The following is a 16,214-nucleotide window of genomic DNA, read 5'->3' on the forward strand; positions in this document are numbered from 1 at the left end:
AGTTTCCATCTCCTTCTACTTAGATCTTAGTTATCTTGCCCAAATGGTGAACCATAGACTTTTTGTATCTGGCATTGCACTCATGGTGGTCAATTATATATATATATATATATATATATATATATATATATATATATATATATATATACTTCTTCTCCAACCATTCAAACTTCAGTTCTCTTTCTATGCGATTTCACTTCTTATTTTTGACAGCTCCATCATAGCCAACACTTCCCTTGACAACTTGTCTATCGACTTGCGCCATCGCTCTTGTTAATACTCATCTAAATGTGTCTTAGGAGTTTCCATCTCCTTCTACTTAGATCTTAGTTATCTTGCCCAAATGGTGAACCATAGACTTTTTGTATCTGGCATTGCACTCATGGTGGTCAATTTTCTTTATATATATATATATATATATATATATATATATATATAGAGAGAGAGAGAGAGAGAGAGAGAGAGAGAGAGGGAGGAGAGAGAGCGAGAGAGCGAGAGAGAGAGGGAGAGAGAGGGAGAGAGAGGGAGAGGGAGAGAGAGGGAGAGAGAGGGAGAGAGAGAGAGAGAGAGAGAGAGAGAGAGAGAGAGAGAGAGAGAGAGAGAGAGAGAGAGAGAGAGAGAGAGAGAGAGAGAGAGAGAGAGAACGAGAGAGAGCGAGCGAGAGAGGGAGAGAGGGAGGGAGGCAAGATTTGATTCTTGAGGGGACAATGCCTATGCAGGGAATTAATTGCCATATCTACCCAAATATAGACACTGTGAAGCCGATTCACTCTTGCCAAAGGATTTAATTCACAAGCTAGTATGAATTGATCTGCAATTAAAACCTTTGTGTGAGTTTATAAGGCTCTAATCCAAGGTGTTAATGGCGAATATTGGTCACTTCCAGTCCTCCTACACTTAGATCCTCTTCTCCACCATATGGTGTATTGAATCGCCCTTCGAATTATGAAATTGTGGGTAATTAATTTATTGTATGAATAGAATTCATGTTCCATTAAATTCCTTTGTCTGCCTTGGAGTAGGCCATAGGCAGGGAATTTGAGACCTGAGGTGTCGACTTTGGTGGACCCTCCAAAATTATCTTGAAGATTATTATCTCTAACTTAATGACCAAATTAGTCATTTTTTCCAATCAAAATCATTTTTAGGAACTTCATGGCATAGGGGAAAATAATATTTTTGATTGGTCCAACTCCATTACCCCTTGCTTCAAAATTGCTCCTTTATTGGCCAACTTGTCTACTTCTAAATTCAATTTCCTCTAGATATGATACAAATATATCTCCTCGAATTTCCTTAGTTACAAGGCTATCATTTAGAGTATTTCAATGTCAACCATTCCTACCCCAAGCTTTAGTTTGGTGACTTGCTTTATTACTATAATTGAATCTCCAAATACCAACATTCTCTTTATACCCTCGGTAATGGCCAAGTCAAGTCCTTTCCAAAGGGATAGATATTTAGCCTAGTTCTTTGTTAGAATCCCAACCCCCAAGTGAACTATGTCTCTCTTTGTTCATCGGGGCTGAATATTACCTAGTCAACTCCTGCCAACTCAAAATTACATTACACTATTTAAAAATACAATTTAAACAATTAAAAATGACAGCATAAGTATATCATAAACAACTAAGTTAGTTAAAATAGATCTTAACTATTTAAATTTATTGATCATAATATTTATAAGAATTCATAATAAAAATTATCTATTTAAAAACAATAAAAAAATATCATAGATTAGATTGACAATATTAAAGTGTGCATTACTAATTGTCTTACTATGAATATGTGTGGTAAACAATCTAACTAATTCACTCTTACACAAGATTAAATTTTAGTTCCTTGTTAATGGCTTTTAAAGTGTCAATATTTTACTTTGCATATTATTAAAAAAATTAAAATATTATTACAATGAATTCCAACCATTCTTATTACTCCGCTAAGAAATAGGCTAAATGCATTTTTACATTTTAAAATCTAGATAATATCTATGAAGATTAAAAAATGCAATATTTTGTTTGAGATTCATCAAAATTAATAATAATTCCCATTTGAAAATGGATCCCAAAAAGTCTAATTGTTAGCATCACAAAACATTGAAATAAGTGATTGTTTCTAGAGGAATCATCACTTGGATCCCATTGGCCTCGAAGCAAAAATTTATCTAGGGTATTTTCACCTTTAAATAGGTTGCATTAGAGATGAATAGTGTGGGAAAAACCATGGGTTTTCATAAACTTATAACTCAAAAATTGCTAGTAACTTAACCGAGACAAGTTTACCTAAACCACTCGAACAATCCCCCCCACCCCTTAAAATTCACTCAGAGAGATTAACTAATCCCAATCTCTCATCAACCACCTCACCTGAAATCTCACATTTCCCCCCTCAAGTTAGGATACTAATACACTTGCCACCCTGATACCTATCCAAGTGGTCCATTCCATAACTTGATGACTCTATTAACCACTACAGTACATGTATGTTTGATTAAATTCTTAAGGCCTTACAACAATCCATGCTCATGTGCAACATCTATGCTTGAAAAAGAGGTCTTCAACTTCCTAGGGAAATACACCTACTTGGACGAAAACCATTATGGTGTTCACAAGCCATTGTTTTTATCACATTAGTGAAACTCATGCCTCCTTCACTATCCTGAAACCATAGAATCCATATTTGTTTTCTCATCCATATGACCAATCTCTCCCTACATCTCTAGCTTTGTTGATCCATGCCTTGACCTAGATTTTCAACACCATATATACTTGCCATCTCCAGCTCTAATATTCACCAGGATCTTTTAAAAAAATGTAGGATCAGAAAACACCAAGAGAAGTGGTAATGTATAAAGACATCGTTGCTTGGATCCCACTAGCCCTGAAGGACAAATTTACTTGGAATATTTTCACCTCTAAAGACATTTTTGTATAAAGAAACTATTGCTGAAATCTCAATGGTCACTAGAAAAAATTAACATGGAGTCTTTCCTCCTTTAAATAGGATACAATAGAGATGAATACCATGGGTTATTGTTATCGGGAAATCTAGTGTCTATGCAGAGATGCTAGTCCCACTAAGACGGGTAGCTATCTTAGAAACAAACAGATTAAAATTACTCTTGTTTTCCTTTATGAGAAGTAGATAGGAGAGGAGCAAAGAGTACCAACCTCGATCTCTCGCTTGGTTCTTCGCTTGATCCTTCTCCTCACTGATGAATCTTTGCCGCTCTTTCCTTGACCACTCCGTTTCGAAGAGTACCTCTAAAGTCAAAGCAGCATAATACCTTCAAAGTGCAAAGATCTGCAATCATAAACAATATAGGACCAGATATATATTGACCACACAGATGCATACATAATCAAACATACATGAATGTGGAGGAAAACTTGAATAGCTTTATTGATGTAAAGATTAGAAGAGAGGATTACAACCCATTGATCTGACCCAGAGTCATCTTCCCAGCATGAAAGCCCTTATTCACCTCATGAAAAGCTTAGATCACCCAACACTATGATGTTCCACTAGGAAACCAACAACACTTCCTTATAAGATACAAAATTCGAGCCTCTGGATATCTGGGATGAGGGATCCATATATAGATGATTGCAAGGAGGTGAGTGAGCTTCTGGGATTTTGATTAGTGTCTTCTCTTTGATAGTTCTTGATTCCACTTGGAGATTGATGATCTATTACTCATCCCTGGGCGAATTCAGAGAGGCAAGTGTCACAGGAGAAGTTTCTGGAAGATTCCATGATCATCGTTGAGTCCCAAACTTGCATCTTCCCTATACACCTTTTCAGCCTTCTTTTCCATTTACTTGACCCACCAAGCTGTCAAATCATTGCATATTAGTTTAAAAAGAGCTTATAAAATGGTTTCCTAACTATGCCTTGTGACTATTGTTTGATTTAGATTTTTGTTCAATCAGCTGCAGAAACTTGTCACTTTCCGCAGCCAGCTCAAGTTTCCGCAGCCATTTTGTTGAAGACTATTTTACAGGTGTCCAATGGAGAATCTGGCCACATGGGCAAGCTGCAAATGACATGTACATGGAGCGTGTCCCCTTGGTTCAGCCGAATCCCTCACAAACAACCATGGTCAAGGATGGTCAAAGGAGTGGTCAAACCAAGAGTTTTGCAGTGGCACGACTCTGTTTTTACCACGTGAAGTTTTGCGTGGCAAGTTCCTCAATCCTCGGAGGTGTGCTAACACCTGTGGCTCAATCTTTGAACCAAATCAAATAGCCACCACTCCATAGATTTATTTGTCACGGCTACCATACTGCTAGATCTCAGGACGTGGAGATTTACGTGTCTGTTTGGCAGCGTAGAATTTATGAATCAATTATAGCATCTTCAATTATAAATAACGTGTTATCATACGCTTGATAGTTAGCTTTTCATATGTAATCTCGACTGTTTCTATAAGCCCACTGTGCCGTACTTTGTCTTTATGTTTTGACTGCACTTTAATATATGAGAAGACAACATTCTTAAAGTTCAATTTGTGACTGAGTATTGATTGGCCGAGGTTGCAGAGGGCCCTTGTACACCAAGGCTCTGTATCTACTGTATAGTTTCTCGCTTTCTTTCATTATGTCACTTCTTTTATAATCATTTGTTTGTATATATTACTTTGTTATGATATTCTTGTTAACTGCTGTCCATCTTTTCTTTTATGCTTTTTCATGATTGTTAACTGATCAGTGTCTTTCTTTCAGGTTCTTGTAGGCAGCCCGGGAAATTTACATAGTTTTAATGACTAATGACATGAGATCATCTTGTCCTTTCTGCTGATTTATTTTCTGAAGATCTAATTCCAGCATTGTCATTTCTTTGAGTTCTGTTTTGCTCATTTACTTTCATGTAATTTAGATATCATATTACTCCATTTGTTTATGGTTACCTTCCTATAGCCAAGCGACTCAAATAGTGAGGAATCAGAATATTATTTGATGTAGTATGATTTAGTTTCATTTTCTGCAAGATTAGTGATTAGATTACTCATGTCATTTTCAGGAATTGAAATATGAATATGTAGTTTAATCTTAGTTCCATTTTATGCAATTTCATTTCCTGCAACTTAGATATCAGATTACTCAATTTATTTATGATTACCTCCTATAGCCAGAGCGAGTCAAAAGGTGAGGGGTAAGAACATGAGTTGAAGTAGTGTGATTTAGTTTGCTTTGCTTACAGTCTTTGAATTGCTTTGAGTTCAATTTTTAGTTTCTTTTTATACAACAGTAAGGATACTGGGCTTCATTATCACTAGTTCACTCTTTTGGTACATTTTTATTTCTCTTTTGGGAATTGATTTCATTACAGCAAGTTTTGTAGCCTTTTTGAGAACTTTAAAGTTTGGAAAATCATTGTAGAAATTACCATTACCATCCATACCTGACTTTCAATTCTACCATCTCACATTAGGGAATCAACAGAAGATAAACCCAAAAACAAACCAAAAACTCAAAAATGACAAAGAACTAAGAAATCGGTTATCTTGCATATACAGTGCACTTCACTTCAACAATTTATGACTCTCGGATTGACATTTTAAATAGCAATTTAGGACACACTAAATTGACCAAACATTTTGGCACCGTTTCCTGGGAAGTGAAACTAGGTAGCCAATTTATTAAAAAAAAAAATATTGGAAACATGTGTCAAATCAAACCCAGTATTTGTATCAACACGAGGTTTTTGTTCCGCTAAATGATTCAAGCATTTACTATCACTTAAGGATAAAAATAGTTCCAGGAAGATGATTAACTTCATGATATACACAAAAGGGATAAGGATATAATCGATCTAAAAAAAATTAGCAGAGATAAATCCTCCAAACCAAAATGACCTTTATGTTGATAATTAAAATGGCAGGATTTAACGTTGTAAGGATCTGCTAAAAATGTGCTCTCCAACCTTTGGTCTAATGTAAGGGACTCACATGAAAAGGGGCTAGCAAAACAAGACTCCTTATTCTGATTAGAAATTTTTCCTTGATGATGAGGAAGATCAACTTGGAAACACTAAAAATCCCTTAAGAATGATCTCACAACCAATGGGTTAATGTTAAGGAAATAAGTATGCATGAAAATATGGATCCAGCTTAGTTTGAAGGTCTCAACAAGATTGTGAGAACTTGACATAACCATCATCAAGAGTTGTATTTCCTTGATTTCTTGATAGTTCTCTGAATTTTCTAACAATGGATCATCGAATTTGGGTGGCTTAGAAAAATAAACAGGTATATATGCACCACTATCATTATATGTGTCAATAAAAATAGTGATAATGCCATTGGTTTGGTCAGATTTAAGATTAAAGATATCAAATTCTTTATGGATAGAAAATTTAGATGCATTGATTCGAAAACTCCCTTGATTAGATAGAGTTGGAACATCTTCCTGACTTATGAAATATTTACAGTTGAACAAATCATGAATAATGGATTCAAACTTTTCATCCTCTAATTCTAGGATCACACCATTATGTACCTAATTGAAACCATGGTCAACTGAAAAAATATCTAAAGGATTTAGAGGAACTACTGGTATGACAAATTTATCAAACATATATGGGTACAATGAATAGTGTGCTAGAGGTGAGGAAGGATGAAAAGACTCGGGAGGAGGAACACCATTTGTAACTAAATCAGATTGAACTTTTAAGAACAACGGATCAATATTTTTATCATTAGTATGATGGTCAAAGACATGTATACCAATGTGATATTCATAGTGAACTTGCTTTTCTCCAACATCATATACCAAAGGTTCAAAATATTGACAACTTACCTCTTCATACTTGATATTTGAAGATGTATGTATTAGAGGAATTCCAGGATCATTCTGAATTGAAAGAGTATCCCAACCCATAAATGGATATTATACACTATGGGAAGCAGGTTTTGAATCGATACCTTGCAAGTCCAAGTCCTCAGAAAAAGGAAATATATCACCTAATTTGATTTGGAACTCATCACCACATGTATTAGTGGAAAGATGGATGTCAAGGTGATAGTTTTCCAAAGTCACAACTTGAATGGAGGGCTTAGAATCATTTGGCAAGTTATCAAGGTTAGAACATTGGTCATCAACCAGAAAGGAAAGATTATCATCTTGAAAGAGGGAAGAAAGATAAGACCTATCTCCAACACTTTTTTTCTCTACATCTGAATAGAACTACCTTTTTCTTTCTTACGATTTGAAACAATAGATTAGAATCCAAAGAGTTTGAACTAGTTGGATGAAGTGAATCATGAAACATAGATGGTATACGTTTTAGGGTATCCCTGGAGGAAACCATGTTTTCAATTAGATCAGATTCAAGATTAGGATTTTATTCATTTATATGATCTTAAAAACCCAAGGGAGAAACTTTCAATCTAGGATCCATGCAATTATTGAACCATTCCAATTTCTCCTCAATAAGACCTAGATCATGGGAAGTGGATGGAGGTTGAATGGATGGATCAACAATTTGATTTTTAGATTTTCCATCTTCGACATCATCACCAGGTTGCACCCAAATTGGTACTAGGAAAGGAGGAGGAAAAGGAATAAAAGGAATAGGTTCCTCCTCTACAATTAATGTTATCTAATGGTTTTTAAAAGTCAGGCAAGAAAAATCATCTTGGGGTTCAAATTCAAAATATTTCAAGGTGAGTAAAATCAAAATTTGAAATTTTTTCTTAATGAAATTCGAATCAATCACTCCCTCAAGAAATTCATAGAAAATGTGAAGAAAATGATTAAGAAAATACTCTGGAAATTCATCGGGTTTCATTCTAAGCAGATCAATCCTTTTACATACATCTTGATAGTCATACATGTCAAAGGCTTGATGAAGCGCCAAAAAGATTTGTTCAAGTGAATGAATGGAAGTAGCTAATAAAGGATGACACTATTTCTTAACCCAACCTTCAAGAGTGAGGGTGAATAATTTACTAGCAACATGGTCACAATTAATTTCATAATATTCAAAAAAATTGAGAAACAAATATATGTGCTCATCTATGAATGTTTCACCCTCGCCATCAAACTTCAATTGAGACAAGTCATCAACTAATTCCATGGGAACTTTGAAATTGGATATATAAGACAAAAATCCCAAGATTATGATTTGAGAAAGAGCCATTTGAGATAAGAGATTCAAAATAGACTCAATGGGCACAACTTGTCATTTGGCCCTCCTTCTAGAGCTATAATGTTGACATGTTGAATACCGTCAACATATAGGGGGTATTCCCGATGTGAAGTCCCAATTGGACCTCACATTGTTTGGAGTAGGAGCCCCATCAAGAGCATAAACCCAACCAAGATAACTCTAAGGTTTTCCTTGGCTACAAGGTAACATAAGATATTACACACATTTCCTTTGAAATCAGCAGTAAGTTGACACTATGAAACACAAATTGCAACATGTAAAAGGATACTTTCATGAGCGGAGAGTAAAGAGTGAGTCTATGGAAGGAAATTAATCACACTAACCTAAGAAATTCACATGAGAGAAAGGAAATATTTGTTAGTTATCTTTCAAAATAGTTCACATAAACACAACAATCATTAAAGTAACCACAAGACACATTCAACAAGATGAGTACCAAAGCCAATAAAGTAGTTTAATTTATTTAGTACATATGAACATAACACATATTGTAAACATCTAAATAATACTCTTACAACATTCACAATACATGCATGAAAATTTGTTGTCACAATGAGCTTCTGATAATTAAGTGAAAGATCCAATTACACAGTTACAATGGTGAGCCACTAGCTCCAATAGTGGAACATTAAGTCACTTCTTCCTTCTCCAAGGAATGATCTTCTCTCCTATGTCAAGCTAAAGAAGCCAAAGGTAACTCTCCAAATCCTAAGCATCTAAAATCCCTTTTCTTCAGTTATGAGTTTATTTTATAATGAGAGGAATGGCCTTTCATCTCCCCTTATGACTCTTGAGTTGCCCCCATGACTGTTGGACTCCTAAATGACTTTTCAACTTCTATAAGACTCTTTTTTACACATGTGACTTTTCATATTCCACAGGTGACTCTATGAATTCCACACATTATATTTTGTCATTTTCCTTGGATAATACATCATTACATCCATAAATGATGTGGCAAGACACATTGACACATGTGACATTGTGATGAAACTTGCATAGGGAATGAGTTGGCATTGATGACATGGGACTTCATGATGATGTGGAAATTCTAAGCTACTCTCTTACTACTTTCTCTTCAACTTCAGTCTCGAAAGAGTCTTTGATTATCATTGGTACCTTCTTAGTCATCATGAAATGTCATCAATCTGTCTTAGTTTAGGATCGGATTCATGTCTTCATGAGGGTTCTTATTTGTGCTTCTTCCTTGCAAGTGTTTATTTGCTCCTTCTTCTTGGTGTATTACTTGAGCACCCATTTTCCATGTTGAGGAGGTACATATGCCAATGAAGATCACTCATGACAAGGAAAAATCAGTCTTGAAATCATATATTCTATCCTACCTTGCTCATGGGAAAAGCAACTTGTGATAGGCCTGTGGAAGGGTTGAGAAGGGATTAATGAGGATGGAATAGTTGAGCTCAAAAGTGGTTGAGGAGAGTAACACTTCTCACTAGAACTACACCATGCACTATGAGGAGGGACCCTCCAAGGTCTAGTGTAGTGGGAAAGTGCAAGGAACAATGTGATGATCCTTGTTGACTGGTACTAAGCCATGAGCTAGGATCAAGGGAGGAGGAGATAGTGAAAGAAAAAATTTACTTGAGAATGACTGAGAGAAGGCTTCATTGTTCTCTAGGACTGTGCTATGTGTAGAAGAGGAAATATAAGACAAGCCTCAGTGAAAATGGGAAGTTTAGTGGATAAGAGTTGAAGGCTTGTTTATTAGAACTGCGTTATGCACTGGGAGGGAAGGGGAGGATTAAAGGATAGTGTATTTTCACTTGAAATAGGCTCAATGTCTACTAAAAATACACCATGCACATGGAGGGAGAGCTCTAAGCTAGTCTTATGTGCACTGGGAAAGTTTAGTGGCTAAGGGATGAGTCATTGTTTATTAGAAATGTGTTATGTGATGAGAAGGAATGGGAGGCTATAGGCTAGCCTAATTTTCCTCAAAAGTGGAACATTATTTACTGGAAATGCACTATGCACCCTATTCTATCATAGTTTGCTTCAACAGGGTTTGTGTGTAAGAGGATATTGCACAGTTCACTGAGGTAGGGAGAAGAAGGTTAGGCCACTTATCCTAGGAAGTACTCATTGCATTGTGAAGGGTTTGGAAAATTTCCATGTTTTCATATAGGGGTGCTCTATGTGTTATTCATGGCAGGGGTGATCAAAACATAGTAGAATGAGTTAGTGCATGCAACAAGGGTTAGGTGACCATGCTTTGAAGGTTCTCAACTTGCAATTAAAGGAGTTGACCTTAAGAGAGGCTTAGTGCACAAATATGGGAGGAACATATATCATCAATTGGGCTCATGAATATGCAATGTTCGTCACCTGGTGAAGGATTGATGCTTTAATATATTGCACTAGGTAGGAGGACCAAGAAGGGATCCAAAATGGCTAAGTGTGGGAGAAGTAGAGTAAGAGATGAAAAAGAATCCGAACAAGACTAAAACATGGATCACACACATGAATGCCATAAATACAAGCCAAAAGAATAAACATGACTCATGAACAATAATCACACCTTGAAACAATAGTGAAGCACGACTTAATTCTAAGTGAAATAGTTGAAATTCCACAATGTGACACTCATAATACAAGTTGTGACAGAAGGGTCAAATATGACCAGAAAGTTCTCTAAGTTGTATGAATGTGTTTAGCACATATTTTAATGATATATAGTATAATCTAATATAGAAGAGTGCACTATATCTTACTTGTTAGAAAAATATTATATATGACAGAGAAATGCAAGACATATAATATGTGGAAAAACACAAACACATAAAACCAGAGAGACATAGATATACGTGGTTCATCCAGTTTGGGCTACGTCCACCCCGAACAGCTAGTCCTTCCTTTCTAATATCCAGGAAAATGAAGAGACACAACCTACAACAGATCCGATGTAATATCCTATTTTTTCTCTCTCAGTCTCACCTCTCTGTTTCTCGCTCTGAGAATACACATATATTACATAGCCTCAATACAATACCGTCATACAAAGATAGGGGTTGCCTTCTAGGGCAAAAAACCCTAAACTAAACATAAATTCTACCGTCATATCATTCGCCTAATGAACAACCTAGATTGAATACAAATTACTATACTTTTACAAGGCAATTTTACATCTTTTTTTTTTAGCTTCGGGGTCGCTGCCCTCGAAACCCTCGCCGGGGGACCATTGGCCCCCGGACACCCTAGCCAGGGGGCCTGATCCCCCTCCCCCCCCCGCACCCCCCCACATGGAGGGGTGTACAATATTCTTGGGGTATACATCTGGTTGAAACAAAGGCCTCTAAATTAGGATGATAATCATGCTCCATACCCAACAAACTCCCACTTGGAGAATGATTGTAGCAACTCCACCGCTGCTTCATTTGCTGGACAATGACTCCTCTTTAGACCTGATTGTTTCTCATCTTCATCATCATCCTTGACGACTAATTGAAACTGCGCATATTCTCAGTTTCTCCCTGGTTACAACTTTTCTTAGCATATCTGGAGGATTCTGGCTAGTGTGTATCTTTTCCAGCTTCAACTCTCCATCTTCCAACATTGATCGTATGAAATGGTACTTGAGTTGTATGTGTTTATTCTTGGAATGAAATGTTGAGTTCTTTGCAAGATGAATGGCACTTTGGCTATCATTGTATAACATGCCCATATCATGCTTCTTACCCAATTCATCCATAAACCTTTGTAACCAAATCATTTCCTTACTAGCCTCTGTAGCAGCAACATACTCTGCTTCTGTTGTTGAAAGTGCAACAACACTTTGGATTTTTGAAACCCAACTGATAGTTGTTCCACCTACAGTAAATACATATCCTGTAGTGCTCCTCCTATTATCTTTGTCACCTACGATATCTGCATCAAGAAATCCCTGTAGAGAAATGTTTGAACCACCAAAGCATAATGCCTGATTTTTGGTACCTCTCAAATATCTGAGAATCCATTTCACTACCATCCAATGTTATTTTCTTGGATTGTTCATGTACCTACTTACAACTCCCACTACATGTGCAATATCAGGCCTTATGCAAACCATTGCATACATTAAGCTTCCATCTGCTGATGCATATGGAACTTTAGACGTATAATCCATGTCTTCTTGGGTCTTTGGGAACATCTCCTTACTAAGTTTGAAATGGCTAGAAAAATGTGTACTAACTAGTTTTGCATTGTGCATATTAAATCTTTTCAACACCTTTTGTATGTACTCATTCTAAGACAATGTTAATTTGCAATTTTCCTGTCTCTAGTTATTCTCATGCCAAGGATTTGTTTTGCAGCTCCTAAATCCTTCATTGCAAATGAATTTGCCAATTTTCTTTTGAGCACATTTATTTCCTGCATGTTAGACCCTGCAACAAGCATGTCATCTACATACAATAACAATATAATATAGGTGCCATCATTTTGCTTTTTCAGATAAACACAATGATCAGAGTGACATCTAGTATAATCTTGTTCAGACATAAACTTGTCAAATTTTAGATACCACTGCCTTGGATCCTGTTTTAAGCCATACAAGCTCTTCTTCAACCTGCACACTAGTTTCTCCTTCCCTTTTACCTCATATCCTTGTGGTTGCTGCATATGTATCGCTTCCTCCAAATCCCCATGGAGAAAGGTTGTCTTTACATCTAACTGCTCAAGATGCAAATCTTCAACTACTACTATACTTAAAATAGTTCTGATTGAAGTCATTTTAACAACAGGAGAAAATATTTCATCAAAATCAATACCTTTCTTCTGTGCAAACCCCTTTACCACAAGTCTAGTTCTGTACCTATGTTTTCCTCCATCTTCTTCCTTCAGCCTGTAAACCCATTTATTTTGCAATGTAGTTTTACCTGCAGGCAACTTGACTATGTCCCAAGTCTGGTTATGCATTAAGGAGTCCATCTCTTCTTCCATGGCTAGCTCCCACTTCTTCCTGCTTTCAACCTACCTTGCTTCTTCATAACATTCGGGTTCACCAGAATGAATCAACAATAAATAATATAATGAAGGAGAGTATCATTCAGGGGGTATACTTATCCTGGTAGATCTTCTAACACCACTTTCAGGTGTTTGGGGTGCCTGTTGTTGTTGTGGTGGTTGTTGTGGTTGTGGTTGTTGATTATTATTATTTTCAGTTACCTTTACTTTTTTAGTGATCCCATCAAGAACTATGTATTCCTTGTTTTCATTTTCCTGTTTCTTTTCCTGCAACTGATTTTTATACAAGACCTTTTCATTGAATATTACATCTCTGCTCCTAATGATTTTGTGATTTTCATGATCATATAAGTGATAACCAAAATCATTAACACCATATCCAATAAAGGTACATTTCTTTGATTTTGCCTCAAGCTTTGTTCTATTTTCTTTATTAATATGGACAAAGGCCTCACAACCAAAAGGCTTTAAAAAAGAGTAGTTTACCTTTTTACCTATCCATGCTTCCTCTGGAATACCATCATCCAAGGAACTTGAAGGCCCTCTGTTTATTAGATAAACAACAGTATCTACAGCATCTGCCCAAAATTGTAAAGGCAATCCTGCATGCAATCTCATGCAACTTGCACGCTCCATGATTGTTCTGTTCATCCTTTCTGACACACCATTTTCTTGTGGTGTTCTTGGAACTGTCTTCTGTCTGCGAATTCCATGCTCTGAACAGTACCTATCAAACTCTTTGCTGCAATATTCACTTCCATTGTCTGATCTAAGACACTTCAATTTCTTTCCTGTCTCAATCTCAACTAAAGCTTTCCATTTCTTGAAAGTATCAAATACATCAGATTTATTATGAATACAATAAATCCAAGTTTTTCTAGTTGCATCATCAATAAAAGTAACATAATAACGAGAGCCACCAAGAGATGATACCTGAGCAGGTCCTCATACATCTATATGCACAAGCTCTAATTTTTTGCTCTTCTTTTCTTTCCCAACTCTGGGAAATCTGACTCTCTTATGTTTTCCATAAATGTAATTCTTACAGAAGTCCAAATCAACATTCTTCAAACCCGGCAAGAAATTCCTTAAGTGAAGAATCTTCATCCCCTTCTCACTCATGTGTCTGAGCCTATGATGCCATAATGCTGCATCTGCTCCTTTGGAAGTTAAAGCATTAACAGAGTTAGAAATACCATTGCATAAATACAATGTACCAACCTTTTCACCTTTTGCTATTACCATGGCTCCTTTGGTGACCTTCCAAGCTTTATCTGTGAATGTGTTCACACAACCTTCACCACCTAACTGCCCTATTGAAATCATATTTTTCTTCATATCTGGAACATGCCTTACCTCCTTTAGTAGCCATTGGTTTCCATTCTGCTATTTTACAAGAACCATACCCATTCCAACAATTTTACAGGGTTTATCATCACCCAAACAGACTTGTCCAAAATCTCCTTGAACATAGTCATGAAAATATTTCTTCTCAGGTTTGGCATGGAATGAGGCCCCTGAATCTACCACCCATAAATCGGTAATATTTTCGAAAGAAAGAATCAAAGCATATTGTAACACCTCACCTATCACATTTGCTTCATGATTTTTTTCTTGTTGTGCATCTCCTTCTTTTCCCTTCCGAGATCTACAGTCTTTCTTTAGGTGTCTTTTCTTTCCGCATTTCCAGCACACTATCCCCGATCTGGACTTGGATCTGCCTTTCCTTGGTTTACTGTGATATCCTGAGCTCTTTCCTCTTTCCATTCTTCTTCCCCTAGACTTTGCACTCAAAGCATTACCTGATGTCTCATCGGAGCTTTTCCGTCACATTTCCTCACTAAGAATAGCACCGACAACAACATCAAACTTTGAAGTACTAGATCCAGAAACATAGTTACTAATGGCCATTACTAAACCATTCCAACTTTCTAGCAATGAACACAAGAATAACAGAGCTCTAACTTCATCATCAAATTTTACCCCTACAGAACTTAACTGACTTGTAACTCTATTAAAATCATTTAAATAGTCTCCAACAGATCCACCTTCCGACATCTTCATATTAAATAATTGTTTCATAGGAAATACCTTGTTTGAGGCCGAGGGTTTTTCATATAGTTTCACCAACGCCTGAATCAAACCCCCTGTCATTGTTTCCTTCGAAAAGTTGAAGGCGACCGACGCTGTGAGGCACAACCATATTGTTCCAAGTGCCTTTCTATCGAGAATGTTCTATTCTTCATTTGTCATAGCCATCAGCTTCTTTGTTTTTCTGCTCAATGGTAGGTACAAATCTTTCTGATACAGATAATCCTCCATCTTCATCTTCCACAGTCGGAAGTTTTGGCCATTAAATTTCTCGACCCTAAACTTACCATCTTCTGCCATTTCTCCCACTCGAATAAGAAACCCTTCTTTCCTGCGAGTTTATCAGCCAAATAGACCTTCGACTCTAATACGAGTTGTTAGAAAAATATTATATATGACAAATAAATGCAATACATATAACATGTGGAAAAACACAAACACATAAAACCAGAGAGACACAGATATACATGGTTCACCCAATTTAGGCTACGTCCACCCCGAACAGCCAGTCCTTCCTTTTTATTACCCAGCAAAATGAAGAGACAAAACCTACAGTAGATCCATTGTAATATCCTCTGTTTTCTCTCTCAGTCTCACCTCTCTGTTTCTCGCTCTGAGAATACACATATATTCCACAGCCTCAATACAATACCCTCATACAAAGAGAGGGGTTGCCTTCCAGGGCAAAAAACCCTAAACTAAACATAAATTCTACCGTCAGATCATCCGCCTAATGAATGGCTTAGATTGACTAGAAATTACCATAATTTTACAAGGAAATTTTACATCTATTTTTTTTAGCTTCGGGGGCGCTGCCCCCGAAACCCCCGTTGGCCCCCAGACACCCCAACGGGGGGGGATGGCCCCCGCCAAACCCCCGCAAGGGGGACAAGTCCCCCCCATACCCTCCCGCATGGAGGGGTGTACAATCTTCCTGGGGTATACATTCGGCTGAAACAAAGACCTCTAAATTAGGATGATAATCATGC

This window comes from Pinus tabuliformis, chromosome 5_2 (assembly GCF_031772625.1).
Source record: "Pinus tabuliformis cultivar Carrire ecotype Pingquan chromosome 5_2, CPIR1, whole genome shotgun sequence".
In the NCBI taxonomy this organism is placed as follows: domain Eukaryota; kingdom Viridiplantae; phylum Streptophyta; class Pinopsida; order Pinales; family Pinaceae; genus Pinus; species Pinus tabuliformis.